Consider the following 18414-nt stretch of genomic DNA (forward strand, 5'->3'; position numbering starts at 1 on the left):
AACTTCTAGTAGATGCAAACCAGTTGCTCTCCGAAACAATCTCATACGTTCAAACTCAGGTTGATATGGTTGGTGACCATTAAGCTGGAAGACCATGAAATGTAATCCCGAAGAGTGAAAAATGAGATAAAAGGCCTTCAAGAGGGCGTGCAGGGAACAGATCTATGTTAGTTTGTGGAGGTATTAATAGCAACACTGCTAAAAAACACACAGCAGAACATTTGTCCTGATAGGCTCGATATGGTCAGATAAAGCCCTCCAGATGGCTTTAGGAGGCCAAGACATACTCTCATTAAATTACATGACTTTCACTAAAGAGAACAAGTCTTAATGGCAGCTAGAGGCCGAGGTCAAATCAAACATAGAGAGTTTGAATGTGAACTCTTCCAGGACATAGCACCTACCACATTAGCACACCATCAGCAGCCAAGGCCTATCACAGGTAAATTGAGGCAAGGCAAAATTAGATATTGCTGGCTATCCCTCTGGCCTTGCCTTCGATTTCTGCAATAAGTCTCATCAAGTCATGAAAGGAGAAGAAGCAGAGACAATCCTGGGACCTCTGTCTTCACTATCATCCAGCGTTGCCCTTCCCTATGCAAGCGGGAGGGGGGAAATACCCTTATGAAGTCCTTAGAAGCCATCACGAGGTAAGACATGCCATCCTAGAGGGGTGTACTGAGTGTTCACTATGTGAAGTTGAGGGTATCTCTTGTGAGTGGGGTGGCCCATGTGAAACCTTCTTATACTTTTTTCATTATCACAAATATTTTCACAGTTAGATCTCTCCTTGTTGGAGGGTGATTACAAATTGACGCTTCTAAATGTACTATACTTACTACATGACACAAAAACTACTACTTTGCAAGGTCCTCTGTGACTACCTTTCCTAGTTGAACTAGATACAATGGAAGAAATCCTAATAGGCCTCAGGTTGTGTCAATGTTAGACACATGGTTAAGATACTCACATTGAATATCAGGGACTTAAATTCTCCTAACCAACATAAACTATATCATGGTATTTTCTCCCAGCTGAGAGTGTGGATATTGTAGCTATTCAAGAAAATCACCTTTGGAAGATTGAGGAAGCCTGACTTAGTAATAACAGATACCGGTATGCCTTCTGCTCCTCTGTACAACCAAACATATTGGAGTCACACATTTCCTGCAAGGGTCCTTGCCATTTGAGATGAAAGAAGTTGGGACAGATAAAGAAGGCTGAACCCTACTAGTTAAGAGAATGCTAGCATGGCATAGGGTCACCTTAACTACTGTTTAAGCTCCCAACAATGGGCAAGATACCTTCTTATACAAGATTCTAAATAGCATAGAGGGGTTTGCTGAGAGAGATGAAGGGCGTGATTTATATGTTTGCATAGAGGGAACTCCGTCACAACAGTGATGGAGTTCCCTCCCACCCAAAATTATGGTCCCTGCATCAGATGTAAAAGCATCAGATGTAAAAGCAGGTATGATGAAGGCAGAGGCTTTGTCCTCTCTGCCGTGGTCAAACCCTTTCAATGGCCTGATGGAGTAAGGGCCATGGGAGGTTTGGTTACATATCCACCCACCTAATTTAGATGGGCGGCCATACAATTGCTTTTCAATGCCCCTCACTGCCAGGAAAAACCTGGTGGTAAGGGGCACTGAAAAGTGCTCAATGTCCCCCTTGGCACTGGAGGAAACTCTCATGGTGAGGGGTGCATTATTATTTTTTTTCTTTTCAAAATCAAATTCCCGCAATGGGATTTTGTTTTTGAAAATAAAAAAGCATTGTAAGTTTGCCGTACAGCCATATTCTCTTGATGGAGCCGTATGGCAAACTTACAATGCATTCCCAGAATCTGCAGTGATGACAGTGTCTGCCATTGCTGGAAATGTCCACTGGGCCAGCAAACATTTCTAAATTTAGCCGGCAACATATTAATTTACTCTATCACACTTGCAAATAGTGGAACGGAAGCCCAAAATATACATCAGGCCTGTATTACAGATTGTGACATTAATTTGACACAAGACCCTTAGCTTCACAGGTCAAATATGACCACTGCACTTATAGGCTCAATTTAAAAAAGTGAAAGCGAAGCCTGAAGGACATGGGACTTCAAGACTCTTGTACATGTTCTTTTCATATGAACACTAATCATACTCACAGATTGAATACAGCTTGATAAATAGCACTCTAATCCCCATTCATTCTAATGAAAACATAAGCCAAAATACCCTCTCAGATCATACTCCAGTCTTGGTTAAACCTGATTGGCACAACAAACCCAAAAGACAGAGGCAATTGATCCTTCTCCCTCTCCTAATTAGATACTTATATCACAAACTGTTTTGATGATAATGGAAAGGTATTGCTAACAAGTTTGTGGAGTGCTTTCAAAGCAGTTTTATGGGGCTTTTGTGAGGGCTGTTAGTTACAGTGTAGCAAGCGAAAAGAAACTTCAGACTGTCACCCAGCCCTAGATTACTTTGCCTAATCACAAACATCAGAAGCCAGATTAGAACTTTGGACATCAGTAAGGCAGAAATCTCTCTTCTTCATCTTCAAAGGATATATTGCTTCTAGGGTGCTAAAGTGGGCACACTATTAGTAAGGCAATTACGGCAGAAACTGGAGAGAGGATGCATTAAAGAAATTAAGTCAGAAGAGGGGGAGCTCTTACACCGTGAGAAGGACAAACAAAGAAGTCCACAAATTGTACTCTGGCCTCTACACCTCATATACACTCCAAAACTACTTCAACTCAAAGGTGGTCATTCCAACCCTGGCGGTCCATGACCGCCGGGTTGGAGGACCGCGGGAGCACCGCCGACAGGCCGGCGGTGCTCCAATGGGCATTCCGACCGCGGCGGTAAAGCCGCGGTCGGACCGGCAACACTGGCGGTCACCCGCCAGTGTACCGCCGCCCATTGGAATCCTCCAAGGCGGCGCAGCTAGCTGCGCCGCCGAGGGGATTCCGACCCCCCCTACCGCCATCCAGTTCCCGGCGGTCCACCCGCCGGGAACCGGATGGCGGTAGGGGGGTCGCGGGGCCCCTGGGGGCCCCTGCAGTGCCCATGCCAATGGCATGGGCACTGCAGGGGCCCCCGTAAGAGGGCCCCTAAATGTATTTCACTGTCTGCTGCGCAGACAGTGAAATACGCGACGGGTGCAACTGCACCCGTCGCACAGCTTTCTCTCCGCCGGCTCGATTCCGAGCCGGCTTCATCGTGGAAGCCTCTTTCCCGCTGGGCTGGCGGGCGGCCTGAAGGCGGCCGCCCGCCAGCCCAGCGGGAATGTCAGAATTACCGCCGCGGTCTTTCGACCGCGGAACGGTAACCTGACGGCGGGACTTTGGCGGGCGGCCTCCGCCGCCCGCCAAGGTCAGAATGAGGGCCAAAGTGTCCTTCTAGGAGCCCTGATAACTGAGGAAAAAGTCCAATTGGCAATCACACTTCTAAAACTCTATTGGTCCCTAGGCCCTGATGGCTTCATGGACACCTTCTACAAAATCTTTTCCCCCTACCCCACCATTAATTCCCCATATTAATAAACAATTTAACTCTTTAATTAAGGAGGTGGGATTACACTAATCATGGATAAGGCCACAGTAACCCTTATCCACAAACAGGGCAAGGATCTAAAAATATGTTCCGATTGCTTTACTTAATTTAGACATAAACATCTACTCCAAAATTCTCATCCTGTGATTAGACATTTTTTTAAGTATAATCCACCCAGATCAATAGTGCTTCCTTCCGCATAGAGAGACACATGATTATTTCAGAAAAGTAGTCCACTTGGCCAGGATGGCACAAAAGAAAACTGTACTAGTGCTACTGATCACACTTGGAGCTGAGAAGGCCTTTGAGGAGTGGACTGGCACTGTACCACACAAGTTCTCAGTACTATTGGATTGGGCCCTAGATTTTTTTAAATAATATTGGCTAATTACTGCCACTCCACCACGAGAATATCCCTTAATGGGTTGCTCTTGTCTCTCTTATTTCTTAGCAGGGCCACTTGAAAGGTGTGCCCTCTATCTCCCCTCTTTCTTCCTCCCACTATGGAACTGCTGGAGAGAGTTTTGAGAGGAGATGAGGGCTTGGAGGAGTTAAGTTTGGTACATGCATAAAGCCTGAATGTTTGCAAATTGTGTCCTACTCCCCATCTCAGACTGTGAAGAAGTGTTGAGATTTGAAATCAACATGATTAAATCAGAAATACTAAATCTGACACTGCCTTCATTGGAGGTGGAACCTGTTACGAGGACATACCCACATTTTCTAGGCAATGAAATCTGTCAGATAACTGGGCATTATTATCACCTCCAATATGCAAAATATATATCATGCTAACTTCCCAACTATATTGGCTAAGATCAAAGGAGAGCTCGCCTGTTGGCAACCGTTGCCCATCTCATGGTTGGGCTTGATAAATGCCATAAAAATGTCCCATCTACCAAAGATATCATACCACTTCAGTGCCCTACCCATAATTACTCTGGACTCTTTTTTCAACAAGTTTTGGAAAGTTATTCTGAAATGCATTTGAAATGGTGCTGAGCCCAGTATAGCCTATAAAAATGTTTTGCTGGTTGAGAGAAAGCGAAGGCTTCCTCCTGCCAGACCTTAAAACATATTATCCAGCACAACTGAGTGTGGTTTCTGAATGGAGTGCAAGGGAGTCTAAGAAGTTATGGTTCCACGTGGACAGGGCAGTAGCAGGCCCCTCACTTTGCAACCTACCAAGGAAACCAAAGGAGAAACCCCCACCCAACATATACCTGGAAACCCCCACAGCTATGACTCTGCTAATCTGGTATACAATCATCAACATCAACATGTAACCACCTTCCTTCATCAGTCACACCTATACATTTCAACTCTTCCTTCGCACTTGCCTTAACCCTTGGCATGGCGAGAAGGAGACTGCCTAATGACAGCAAATCATTTTGCATGGGGCATGATTAAAACATTTGAAGAATATAAATGAGAGTTAAGGTGGGGAAGGTGAATTGTTCCAAAATCGAGGCCCTCATTACAAAGCTGGCGGTCTCATGACCGCCAGCTTCGCGGTGGCAGTCGGACCGCCGTCAATGTGGCAGTCCGAGCGCCATATTATGACCACAGCAGTCAGCCAGCACTGCCAGGATTAGTTGTCCAAGCTTTGTGCAGGTCATGGTGGTCCTAATCTGCCAGGGCTGCGCTGCAAGCAACTCTGCCCTGGGGATTACGACTTCGTACTCCACCAGCGATTTCATGGCGGTAGCATCGCCATGAAAAGCCTGGCAGAGAACGGGTGCAAGGGGCTCCGGGGGGGGGGGGGGCTGCACTGCCCATGCACTTGGCATGGACAGTGCAGGGCCCAACCTGGCCAGCACTGTCGCAATGATCACTGTCTGTCTTTGCAGACAGTGGACATTGCGAGGGTAATGGTTCACCCGGTGTACTACAGCATTGCTGCCAGCTCTTTTACGAGCCAGAGACAATGCTGTAGGCCATTTCCCAAAAGGTCAGCGGGTGGAAACTTCGCCTCGTGACCCAGCAGGAAACTCGTAATAGGCCCAACGGAGAGGCCGCCACAATGGTCGTCAACCTCCCCATCGGAATTTCGGGGGGCGGGTTTTCTGCCTGCCAAAATCGTAATGAGGCCCTAAGTGTTACACCCTGAGCAGAAGGGAGTATTTAAAAAGAGAGCTCATTTTCTTCCAGCAATATGTACAGAAGCAACTGTCTCTAATGGAGTTCTCCCATAGCTATATAATCTCCCGATAAAAGCAAAAGCAATTGGCAAAGATTCCCATATAGCAGATGTTAGACTTTTCATCCTTGGCGTGTTCTCCCTTAACTTTTTGCCTCTGTTCCCCAGGTTGTTGATGTATGCTGGACTCTGGTTTTACTGTTTTTGTTACTCTGGGCACTTTACCACTGCTAACCAGTGCTAAAGTGCAAGTGCTCCTTTACAAAATGTGTATCTAATTGGTTTATCCATGATTGGCATGTTTGATTTACAAGAAAGTCCCTAGTAAAGTGTACTAGAGGTGCCAGGGCCTGTAAATCAAATGCTACTAGTGGGCCTGCAGCACTGGTTGTGCCACCCACATAAGTAGCTCTTTAATCGTCTCTCAGACTTGCCATTGCCGTGTCTGTGTGTGCAGTTTTAACTGTAAATTCGACTTGGCAAGTGTATCCACTTGCCAGGCCTATATCTTCCTTTTTCCTACATGTAAGGCACCCCTAAGGTAGGCCCTAGGTAGCCCCAAGGGCAGGGTTCAGTGTATGGTTAAGGTAAGACATATAGTAATGTGTGTTTTATGTCCTGACAGTGAAATATTGCTAAATTAGTTTTTCATTGTTGCAAGGCCTGTCCTTCTCAAAGGTTAACATGAGGGGCTACCTTTAAATCTGATTAAAGTGTAGATTCAATTTGGGAGTGGATGGACATGTGGAGTTTGGGGTCTCTGAGCTCACAATTTAAAAATACATCTTTTAGTAAAGTTGATTTTAAGATTGTGGCGGTCATTATTAACACAGTGGTAAACACTTCCGATCGCCGTGGTGGCGGTGAACAGAAGGCCGCCGTTGGCGGTGAATGGAAACCCACCATATAAAGAATGAAAATTCCCACCCCACCAAAAATCACCAGACCACCTGTCCCCTCCATGATCTTGTCGGCAGGAATGCTGGACCTCCCCACCCCGCCACCACCGAGAACACCCACATCCCAACCTCCAAATAATGATGCACAAATCATCTTGGTGGACAGTGGAGGCCGGATGACCATTGGCGGTGCGACTGCCATGGGCGGCAAGTGGACTTAACAGCAAGAAGTGCACACATTGGATAAGCGTGAAATCCACACACCTGACACACAGCCATAACCCATAAAACACTCCTAAACACACCCCACAATCCTTTGCAACGAAACCAGGCCAAAGAAGACTGAGAGCACCAGAAGCAGACACCGAATGCCACCATACACGAGACGCACACCGACCCACAGAAGAGCACCCGCGTTTCCAGCGCCGACACAGTTCACCACACTCACCATGTCCCCCCCAAACATCCACGCTTCACAGAAAGGGAGTTAAGGACCATGGTGGACGAGATCCTGAAGGTGGAGCCACAAATATTCGGGCCGAGGAGCAGCACACACCCATTGCAAGGAAGATGGAGCTATGGCAGACCATTGTGAACAGGGTCAATGCAGTGGGACACCATCCACTCACCAAGGACGACATCCGCAAGAGATGGAACAACCTACGGGGGAAGGTCAGGGGCATGGCATCAAGGCACCACATTGCAGTCCAGAAGACTGGGGGAGGACCACCACCAACATTACCCGAATAGAGGGAAAGGTACTGGCCATCCTGCACCCTGAGGGACTCACTGGACTCACTGGAGGAATGGACTCGGGTAAGTCGTCCACATTTACCCCGCCCCACCCCATCCACACCCACCAGGACTAATACCCCACCCAGACAACAGCCACTGAATCCACCCCCCCTGCATGACCACAGACCCACTAACAGGCCCACATCTCTCCCCCTGTGCACAGCCACCTACCCCTGCAAGGATCCACAATGGAACTACACCCCCCCAATGTAACCCCATACCCGAAGCAAAATGCAATGTAAACCTGACAAAGGCACCCTGGATGGCCACTGAAAGTAACACCAGCACAAAATAGCCCAGTCCTGTGCACCCCAAACGTTCATGCATTTGTAACAGACATGTCTGGGTCCCCCAACAGGCACCAGCATCCATGTCACCCTCACGGATGGGACAAGGAGTGCCAGTGCCCACCATGGAGACAGAGGCACCTCACAGGACACTGGTGAAGGATCATCCCTGGACACTGATGAGCAGACAGGCCCCTCATGCAGTCCTGCACTGTCACCACGCAGCAGCCCCACCCAGAATACCACTGACACCCCTACACCCAGTCAAGAACAGCAGCCCAGGGCAAGCGCCCCCAAACCAGTGTATCCAGGCCACAGACTGGTGGAACACAGTTACAGAGGCCACAGTCTCCCACTCCCAACATGCAAGAAGGTGAGGGCCCCAGTACAAGTGGTACTGCCAGACAGCAGCAATATCTGGCGAGGGAGCTGAGGCAAGGGCAAGTGGGGAAGCAGCAGCCCACAGATCCTCGGCGGCAGAGACATCCAATGCCAAGGGGACCAGTGGGTGGGAGGGCAAGGGGAGTACCACGGAGGAGGCAACTACCACTGGAGTTAGTGACTCCGATACCTCCTCCGATGGGGGCTCCCCGGCGGTGGCAGACCCTAGTGGCCACACCACTACAGTGACATATTCCGCCACCCGCCATTCCATCACCGCCCTCCCTTCCCGCTCCCCATTGAGTTGCCCGTGCCCGCTCACCCAGAAAGGTGGGCGTCTCCTTCGCCCCAGGCACCTCCTCCCCTGCCCCAGTTAGCCCTGCTGCCCTCACAGAGGAGGCTATTGACCTCCTGAGAACCATCTCTGTAGGGCAGACAACCATTGTCAATGCCATCCAGGGGCTATCATCAGAGGTGCAGCAGACAAATGCCTATCTGGATGGCATTCACGGTGCCGTGTCTGCTCTACAGAGATCTTTTCAGGCTCTGGCCTGCTCTTGGATGACAGCAAGTTTCCCTGGCCATTCCTTCCCCCCACCAACCTCCTCTACCCCTTCCAGCACCCCACTCCCTTCACCCGTCCCACGCACACAATTTGACACGCAGTCAAGCAGATCAACACACAAGAAGCACACTTCAAAACACCAGCACCACATCTCCCACCACAAGCATTCACACAGCCAACATACACATGCACGCACAACAACATCACCTTCCCCCAGTGTGCCCACCTCTTCTGCCTCCCTGTCTGTCCCATCTACTTCCACACCCTCATGCACTGCACCTTCACTCACTGTTGCTGCTCCTCTTACTGCACTCACCGCAATAGCAGACATCCATACATGCACCCTAGACACCACACCTGCACTCACCACAACTACTGTAGTTGACACATGCAGCATACTCACCAGACTTGCAGACAACCACACAACATACATCCACACTGGCAGCCCGTCTTCTCCCTCTGTGTCCACCCCTCCTCCAAAAACACACAAATGCACCAAGACACCCACCCATCACACATCCACCACAGCATACTGTCCAGTCACCTGCACCCACTACATGCACCCCTACACCACATACGTCCACAGCCTCTGCCTCCACTCCCACGCCCTCATCCAGGACCACCCCAATTGCTCCGAAGAAACTTTTGCTCTCCCGTGCTGACCTCTTCCAACCCACTGGCCCACCCCGTCTTGTCCCTAAGCGTGCACACCTCCTTGCCCTTTCCACTCCTTCCACTTCACAGCCCACCCTTGTCTGCCCCTCACATTCCTGTGCCCCTTCCCCAGAGAAAAAGAAGCCCTGTGCAGAGCCAAGTTCATCTGGCTCCGCCCACTTGAAACAACCCCCCATCCTTCAAATGACAAACCCACACCCCCTCCACCTTCCAAGCACAAGTCCAAGCCTCACCCCCGTCGCAAGTCCCCACCCCCACAATCCCCTGCCCCCGTTCCATGAGGTGCCTGGATGCCCCTTTGTTGCCCCAGTAGGTGGAGTACTGTGCACTGTTGGGAATCAGGTTGGGTCCGTTGTGTCCCATGACACTTGTAGCGCTACGGACTGGCCATTGGCCTTGTTGGAAGTAGTTGGCTCTGTGAGCTTTAATAAATACTTCTGTGTGGCCTGTGTTTTGGTGGCACACTGTTGCACCCTGGTCTATCATTTCATTGTTTGTGGGTGTAGGGCATTTGTATGTACTATGGTCAAGTTGGATCCTCCTTGTTTCGGGTAAGTACCTCTTGCTATGGGGTGTATGGCTTATGCTGCTGGGAAGGGTTGGGGGGCGTTGCAGTTTGGGTGGAGTCAGTGGGTATGTAACTGTGCCCATTCCTCCCTTGTTTCGTAGGTTGCGGTACTTTCCAATCGTCGTCTTCGTCGGTGGTCTCGGTCATGGAGGTATATGGCAAGGAGCAGGGCTGTCATGATCTGCAGCTCTCTATCCATGTCTGCTTCGGCGCGTTGTGTGGGCCTCCGGTGAGTGTTTAATTGGATTTAGTTAATTTCTTCCTGGCTTTGCGTGGCGGTGGTTCCCGCCCCGGAACTGGTGGCAGACTAGTGGTTCATAATTTGATGGGCGGGTTGGGTCTTTTTTCGTCGCCCTGTGGGAGGACTCTGCCGTTGTCGTCAGCACCCCTCTACTGGTGGTGGGTGATTTTCTGGATGCCTGTGTTTCGATTGGTTCATTATTTGGCAGTCCGGACCACTCCTCTGTTGACGGTTTTTACCGGCGGCGGCGCGGTACGGACCGCCGTGTTCATAATGAGGGCCAGTGTGTTTGAAAATGCCACTTTTAGAAAGTGAGCATTTTCTTGCTTATACCACTTCTGTGACTCTGCCTGGGTCAGTTTGACAGTTGGGCTGGTTGCATCTCACACTAGACAGTGACACAAAGGGAGCTGGGGTGTAGTGTGCATTTCCTGATGAGCCATCTGTGCTAGGAGGGAGAGGAGGAGTGGTCACTCACACCTGAAATGGCCCTGCCTGCCCTCACACAATGCAGTCTCCAACCCCCTGGTGAGTGTCTGGTGCCTGGCCTGGGCAAGGCAGGATTTCTCATTCAAAAGAGACTTTACTTTAAAGTAGACCTGCTTCAAATGAGAAATTGGGTATAAGAAGGGCACCCAAGACCACACACTTTGGAACACTTGTGGAAACAAGAGGAACCTCTGCCTGGAGAAGAGCTGAAGAGCTGAGGAAGAAGAGCTGCCTTGCCTGTGACTGTGCTTTGTGGAGCTATCCTGCAGTTGCTGCTTCTGCCAGAGTAAAAGTGCAAAGACTGGACTTTGTGTGCCTTCCATCTTGAGAAGAAATCTCCAAGGGCTTGATCTAGAGCGTGCCTCCTGTTGTTTGAAGTCTCAGGGGCAGCAAAGACTTCTCTCTATTAGCACCTGAAGTCTCTGGAGAAACTCCTACTCTGCCCTGTGGTGCCCATCCAGTTCCTGGGACCCTGAAAGGAGAAGCTGGCAGCCTAAGAGGAGGAAATCAATGCACAGAGCGGCGTGCAGGAAAAGATAGACGCGATTCCGATCTGTGGCTGAAGAAAGGACGCACCTCCGGCTCTGTGGCTGAAAATTGACGCTCTCCAGAAACATGACCGAAGAATCGATGCACGGAGCTGGAGAAACGACGTGCAACATCGCTGACGGAGACTCGAAGATCAAAACCTGTGCTGCATGGTTTTTTAATCATCGTGCGGCTGGATTTCCGATGCAATTACCGCTGGGCATGTGAAAACAACGCAAGGCCTGCCCGGGCCCGAGAGTGCTGACCGGATCGACGCATCGCTCTCCTGTGGAGAGAAGAAATGATGCGTCCGACCCAATGAAAGGAGAAATGACGCAAGGTCTTGCTCGTGAGTGAACTTGACGCATCACAAGCCCTTTTTGACACACACTTGCCCGTGCGGTGTTATTTTTGATGCACCTAAGGTACATTTTCACGCTAACAGTGTTAGTGTGTTTTTTTAACTACATAAAAACTCTTTTGGCTTTTTAATTGATTACTTGACTTGTGTTTTGTGGATTTTTGTCGTTTTGGTCTAGTTTTGTTTAGATAAATATTTCCCATTTTTCTAAACCTGTGTTGTGTCACCTTGTAGTGTTTTCATTAAGTTACAGTGGGTGTTGGTACAAACACTTTACACCTAGCACTCTGAAGTTAAGCCTACTGCTCTGCCTGCTCTACCAAGATGGTAAGCAGGGGTTAGCTGAGGGTGATTCTCTTTTACCCTGACTAGGGGGAGGGTCCTTGCTTGAACAGGGGGTAACCTGACTGTCAACCAAAGACCCCATTTCTAACAGCTGATGTGAACACCATGCGGGGATCAAATGCTCAGAAAAACAATGCCAAAAACATTGGCTGATCTGCACCTTAAATGTATTCAGCATCCTAGGCAGTGACGACCATTGCAAATTATTATTATTATTAGGCTGGCATTGATTCCCAACAATACTACATACATTTTATCCTCAAATGAGCCTCAAATGCTGCAGAGTGTGTGATGCTTTGGGAAATATGACACACATAAGGTTTGACTGTCCTAAAATAGCCTAATTCCGGACTGATGTCATTGAGGACATTATGAATTGTTTTGGGCTACCTGATCCTGCTGGCAATTGAAACCATATTAATTATCAATGGGGGTGAAAGTTCCAATACTCCGAGCTGGAAATGACAAAATTGTACTATAAAATTGCTTGGGAGCAGTCAAAATTACTATGGCATCTCATTGGAAGAAAATGTACTTCCCTCCAATTACACATTGGTATGCACGATTGAGGAGACTTGAAGCTCTGGAAAAACTGTTCATTGATTTGAAAGACAGAAAAGTCAATTTTGACACTGTCTGTGGGTCAGCAATATCACACTTGTCAGAGGTCATTGCAGTTGCTATTCTTCCTCCGAGAGTAAATAATGTTAATCTGCTAACCGTACGACGAGATATAGCCATTATACCTCAGTGATGCACCAGAGACATACTGTTGGATCTAATTGTTCCCTCTCTTTGCTAAAATGAAGCCCTCATAGTACAGCGGAGATAATTGCAAGTGATTGAAAGGCATTGCATGTTTGGGTATTGATTATTGATGTACAGGATGAAGTCGGACTAGGGTGGGAAGATCTGAATGCTCTGATTACTCTATTGGTACCTTGTACATTACAAAGACTGTACAGTTGCTTGAACCCATGGGACATCCTGATTAATATGTTGACTATCAACTAAATCTTTTTTACTTATTATAAGTCAAAGTTTTGTGTTATAATTAATGGTCCTAGGCCCCATCTCTACTTATTAAAACCAATAAAGTTTCTGTGGTTAAAAATAATTGTTTAAATAAAGTTTCTGTGGTTAAAAATAATTGTTTAAATATTTTTCTCCCTAGTCCAATTCCTGAGATACACTGTTAGGATTTTAATCTGTGCTCTCGTTTTCTTCATAGGACAGCTAGGTCTTTTGGGTGTTCGTCCCTATATGGACATGGTAAGATTAAATTTCTACGTATTCTACTTTTAAATACCATGCACCCTCTCTCGTGGAATAGAAGGCCTAAAGTGGGGTGACATGTTAATATTTAAAAGGGAGATTAGACCTGACAAAAGGTCAAATAGCAGTGTTTAAACTGCTAAAGGTAGGCTACAATGACATGCTTAAAGCCATGTTTTACACTGTCACTGTAGTGGAGAGTATAATAGGGCTGCAGTCCACTGATGACCTTTAACTTCCAGACCCCAGATACACTTTGTACCATATACTAGGGACTTATAGGTAAGTTAAATATGCCAATTAGGAGCGTACCAATGTCATTGTGGTGAAAGAAGGAGCAAAGACACTTTACCACTGGTTAGCAGAGGTAAAGTGCACAGAGTTCTACAGTCAGCAAAATAGGCAGTACACCACACAAGAAATGGTCATTCCCACAAATGCAAGGCCTCTTAGCCTGTGTAAAAACTACATTCTATACATACTGTTGAACAGTGACATTAAATATATCAGACAGTGCTCCAACTGAATGATCAATGTAGTGGTGATCATTCTACATCTTCTGATAGTTGTCAGCATCAAGATAAGGATCATCAATGTTAAGAGAAGCCTGTGTGTTGAGATCACCCAAGAACTGCTTTACTGCATTGTTGCCCCACAGTCTAGCAAATTAACCTGGTGTGATTATGTCATCAAGAGAAATGCAGAGAATGTGTGGTATTTGAATTATTTCCCCCTTTCTTCTAAGATTTGAAATGGAACCTCATCCTAAAAGATCCATTGAGATGATGGAAATGCAGAGACAGTAACTTTGAGTCAGACGTTGCAACCCAGATATAAGATTCTGGTTAGCAGATGCACCTGCCCCAGTTCCTATGGAAGGTAACAATCCAAGAGCACCGTACATTTGTTTGAAACATGGGCCATCCTGGAAAAAGGAAGAAGAACAACGTTTGCTCATTCTTCAGTGAGCTACGCTTATACTGAAGGAAACGTTTCACGTGGTGCTGAAGGTGGTGACCAGTAGCTGCTCATCCATAGGGGTGCCATAAAGTCGACTCATGCCCTCGCTCTTCAAATATTTGCTTCAGGTTTTACAGCTTTTACATGAAAACAAATGACGTCAGAATGTTTGTTCATATAAAGCTGTAATATCCATTTGTCAGTAGAAGAGGGTTCCATTAGTTGTACTGAGCATGTGTCAGGCAGGGGATGCCTCACAAAGTCACAACACATATTTGACATAAAGCACTAGCATCACGCAGTGCAGTGTGTCAGATAATGAAGCATCAGGACTTGTCAATCATGCGCCCTGTTACCCTATCATGTGTTGGAAAAGAGAAAGGGAGTTTCCTGTGATCGTCTCCGGTTTCTGATTGTGTGGGAGCTCTTGTACCTGGCTCTGATGAGCTGCTTGCCCGAGTTACGCGTTTCTGAATCGTCGGCTCTGCCGAAAGAGCATGCCAAATCATGCTGAAAAGGCCGGCACCAAGTAAGTTTTTTCTTTAGCTGTTTTACTTTGTATGAGTGTTTGTGTCCATTGTTGTTTGTCTGCGTGCTTGTGACTCTGTACAGAAGTCAGTGTGACTGTCACTGTATGCATGCCTGAGAGTATGGTTGTTTATATTCATGAGCAAGTGCACTATGAAAGTCTGTGTGGTGGGAGGTTTTGAGCCCAATGGATGGCAAGGGTGGGAGCCCGGATGCCAAGAGGAAGCGATGACCTGCTTCTCATATAGCTGATTGCATTAGGACCTGCAGAAACATGAGGCATACTCATCGGAATCACATTCTAGGCCTAGTTATTTCCTACCATTATCTCTTTAAAACTTCGCTTGCTCTCACTGAAAGATTCTCAGATTTCTGTGAAGCAGCTTTTAAACCTGTTTTGCGTGTAGTAGTATAGAGGAATAGATGATTGATGAAATGTTCCCCATTGCTCTGCTTAAAGCTCTGCCTCTGTGCAAGTGAAAAAAATATGTGGACTATGCAGCGATTGTTAAACCTATTTGTGAAACTAGTGAAATATACCAGGCCGTTTAATAAAAGACCTGTGAAAAAAGAGTCTGCTAAACTGGTGAAATAATCTGACTGCAGCATTTAAAAAGCTTTCAGGTTTTCCGATTCCAGGCAACTGTTTTTTTTGTTTTTTGCTTTGGTTATAATCATGTTTATTTCTGTGTTTAATCAACAGCACACAAACCAGAATGCAAAGAAAAACGGTTAAACAGGAAAACTCCTAGCTCTTGAGATTACATTTGAGCTCTCTTCTTTGACATCACGGGTGTAGCTAATAATAGTGCAACAGGCACAGTTGCACTGGGGCAATGTTGTGGAGGGACCTTCTTCACCCTAACACGTTGCTGTTTTCACAGCCAGTCTGGGACAGGTAAACCCATTTTCCGTGCTTGCATTAGGGCCCAAGGTGGCTTTACTATGCCCTGTGCTTTTGTAAATTAGGGAAACATTATGATCCTGTCTGCACAGGGCATGTTTTGGATAGAGGGCCTGATTACAACTTTGGCGGAGGAGGTTAATCCGTCCCAAATGGGACGGATTAACACCCTCTGCCAAAGTTGTAATCAGGCCCAAAGTCTGTAATAGTCTCCATTTCTTCTCTTTGTGCACTGTCAAAGATCAGTCAGTCAGTCACTACTAATGCAGTACAGGCACACCAAAAGGCTGTAACACAGCCCTTCACATCTCCTAGCAACTGATTTATCTTTGTTTTTGTTAGTAGTATTTTCTGTTGGACAAAGGCAAGGAAGTACATAGTTTCTGCTGTTGGAGAGTCTGAGTTTTTAGTATATTTCAATGGTTCCTCCTCAGATCAACTTGTTAACCTTTGGGGTGTTAAATAATTTAAAAAAATCAATACATGCAGTGGTTGGCATCTACTTGTTTGCTGAAATGTATTGGGTGACAGGAAACTCACCTAAGGGACTTTGGGTTAGCTCACTGTGGCCACTCAAGACCTTGCAGTGTGGGAATTTACACCTCACTTATTTGAAAGTTCACCAGCTTCCACTGAAGGTGGCACGAGTGTAAGGGTTGCTGGCAGTAATTTGGGATTTGTAAAGGACAAATCTGGAGACTCAGTAGTATTCCTATTAGGGAACTCAGCTTAACTTTTCTTGAGGTAACAACAGAATAGGGGCAGAGCATACTTGATTAATCTGGAGGCAAATTGGCCATCAGTGGATTGGAGGCACTAAACAAGATCAGCCACATGATGCTTCTTGAAATGATCATACAATATCTAACAAATCTTCTACGGCAGGATGATGATGTAGTGGCCTCTACCTCAAGAACTGCAATGCGTGATGTGTGTGACACAAATGATTTATTTTTACGAATCTCCTCTTTAACCAATTATGTTGTTTTTAGGAGCCACCCTCAAGCAGTTCTAGCTTTGGAGTCAGAGTCTGGAGACCCCTTCATTATTTAAAGGATTACTCTAATTTCTCGGACATTGACAGCTGAATCATGGTATGACACCACCTCTCCAGGGAGCAAGAGATCTGGCACAATATCATGTACAACAAACCACATCTCATACAATGTGTGTTTTGGCAAATTACTGCATGTGCTCTCTGGGTCCGACATAACTACAGTTTGTGTGCTACCACAACACTTCTTTGTCCAATACCTTAGGAATTAAGGCATTTTTAAATATGTTATTGACATTCTTGATGATTCCAAACAATTGCAGACACAAAGGACACAAGAATAGCAAGCAAGATCCCCAAGCAGACATTGAGTCATGAAATGCTTTCAAGATAAATGCTGCAATATTGTCCAAATGAGAATTCAACAGTCTCATAGCTACTGTTGGAGTGTGACCTTTAAAATTAATATTAACATGAAAGATTGCAATATAAAGTGTAACCAAGCTGCATAGAAAATAGTGTACATGTTTGAAATGTGCCCACGGGGAGTGGCCACTAATGTATACGATGATTAATGAAACTGACTAATGATGAATTAGCAATGTGCTAATGTATGACTTTGTATTAGCATTAAGGGTTGTGTTCGGGTTTTGGCTAAATTACTCATTAGGCCTTAGTTAGCAAGGGTCTGGGCCTAGCTGCCTGGTCTCATATTAACTGTGTTTTTCTAACGTGCAACGTGCTGGTTTCCTGAAGGACATGAAGCTGTACTTTTCCAGAAGCTAGAGAGATGTGTTTGTAGCTGTAGTAAATTCTTTCTCATGAGACCCGACTTGCTCTAGGAGACATTCTTGCCGGATACAACAGTGTAATTCGTAACAGGTGCAAGGCCGCCTGGACTAGGAGAAGACAATGGAACTACTGACTGGAGCGTAAAGTGAAACTTTTCTTACCTGACATTCCACCCGTAGAAGACGTCAATCACAGGAGCCAATCAATTGCATGAGAAATGTGTTTTGTGGAAAATTCTAGTAAGGTGCGTGGAGAATTATTGGACAGAGATAATGATGCACCAAAATTGATCCAATGAGAAATTAAAGACTTGTTAGACAGTTTTGATATAACGGCGTGACCCGAGGAGAAATCAGCCAGCCTTCTTCACAAATCCTTGCCAATATTAGCCATACTCAGCTATTACTGGGACACTCTTGCCATTATTCTGACATTCAGCCTTAAGCTACACTTTGCCATTATTCTTTGAGACTTTGCTGTTCTGATATCTTAACCATCCTCTATTGAATCCTTACCTGATACTGACTTCTCCTCCTTATGAGGGAAGAGCTTATTCCTAGCTGTGCCATACTGAGATTTTTTGCCCTGTCCTATCTTTGCTGATGCTGAATCGACTGATGTCCTGAGGACGAAGACTGACGCTGATTGCTGATACGTTGGAGGTGGAACTATCTGATGAAAATTGTAATTGTCTGTTTGCCTTTACTTTCTAGGTACCAACTGCTCTTTTGATAGAGGCCATAGCTAGATGTTTTCCAAATTTGTGTTGCCAAATTGTTTTGCATGAAGCCCAACATGATAATGCTAATTGGAAGGAAGTTAAGGAATTCACTAATATCGGATGCAAATAGACAAATGACTGAATTCTTGCTTCGTTGAATAATGTACTAATGATGCTCTGCTAAAGTTGATTCATATTAACGTTATGCTGTATTCTAATGTGCATGATCTATGCTTTGATAAAGTTTTGCTCTGATTGCCAAGTTAGAGTGGTTTAGATGTGCTTGTTGTTGTTGAAACTAATAAATATGATTCTAGATTGTAACTAATAGGGAATAAATATCCTAACACTTACTAGATTTGTGTGGTTATACATGGCTGAAAGCTCATGGTGCGTCAGTTGTATTGATCTATAT

Source organism: Pleurodeles waltl, chromosome 2_2, assembly GCF_031143425.1.
Source record: "Pleurodeles waltl isolate 20211129_DDA chromosome 2_2, aPleWal1.hap1.20221129, whole genome shotgun sequence".
Lineage (NCBI taxonomy): Eukaryota > Metazoa > Chordata > Amphibia > Caudata > Salamandridae > Pleurodeles > Pleurodeles waltl.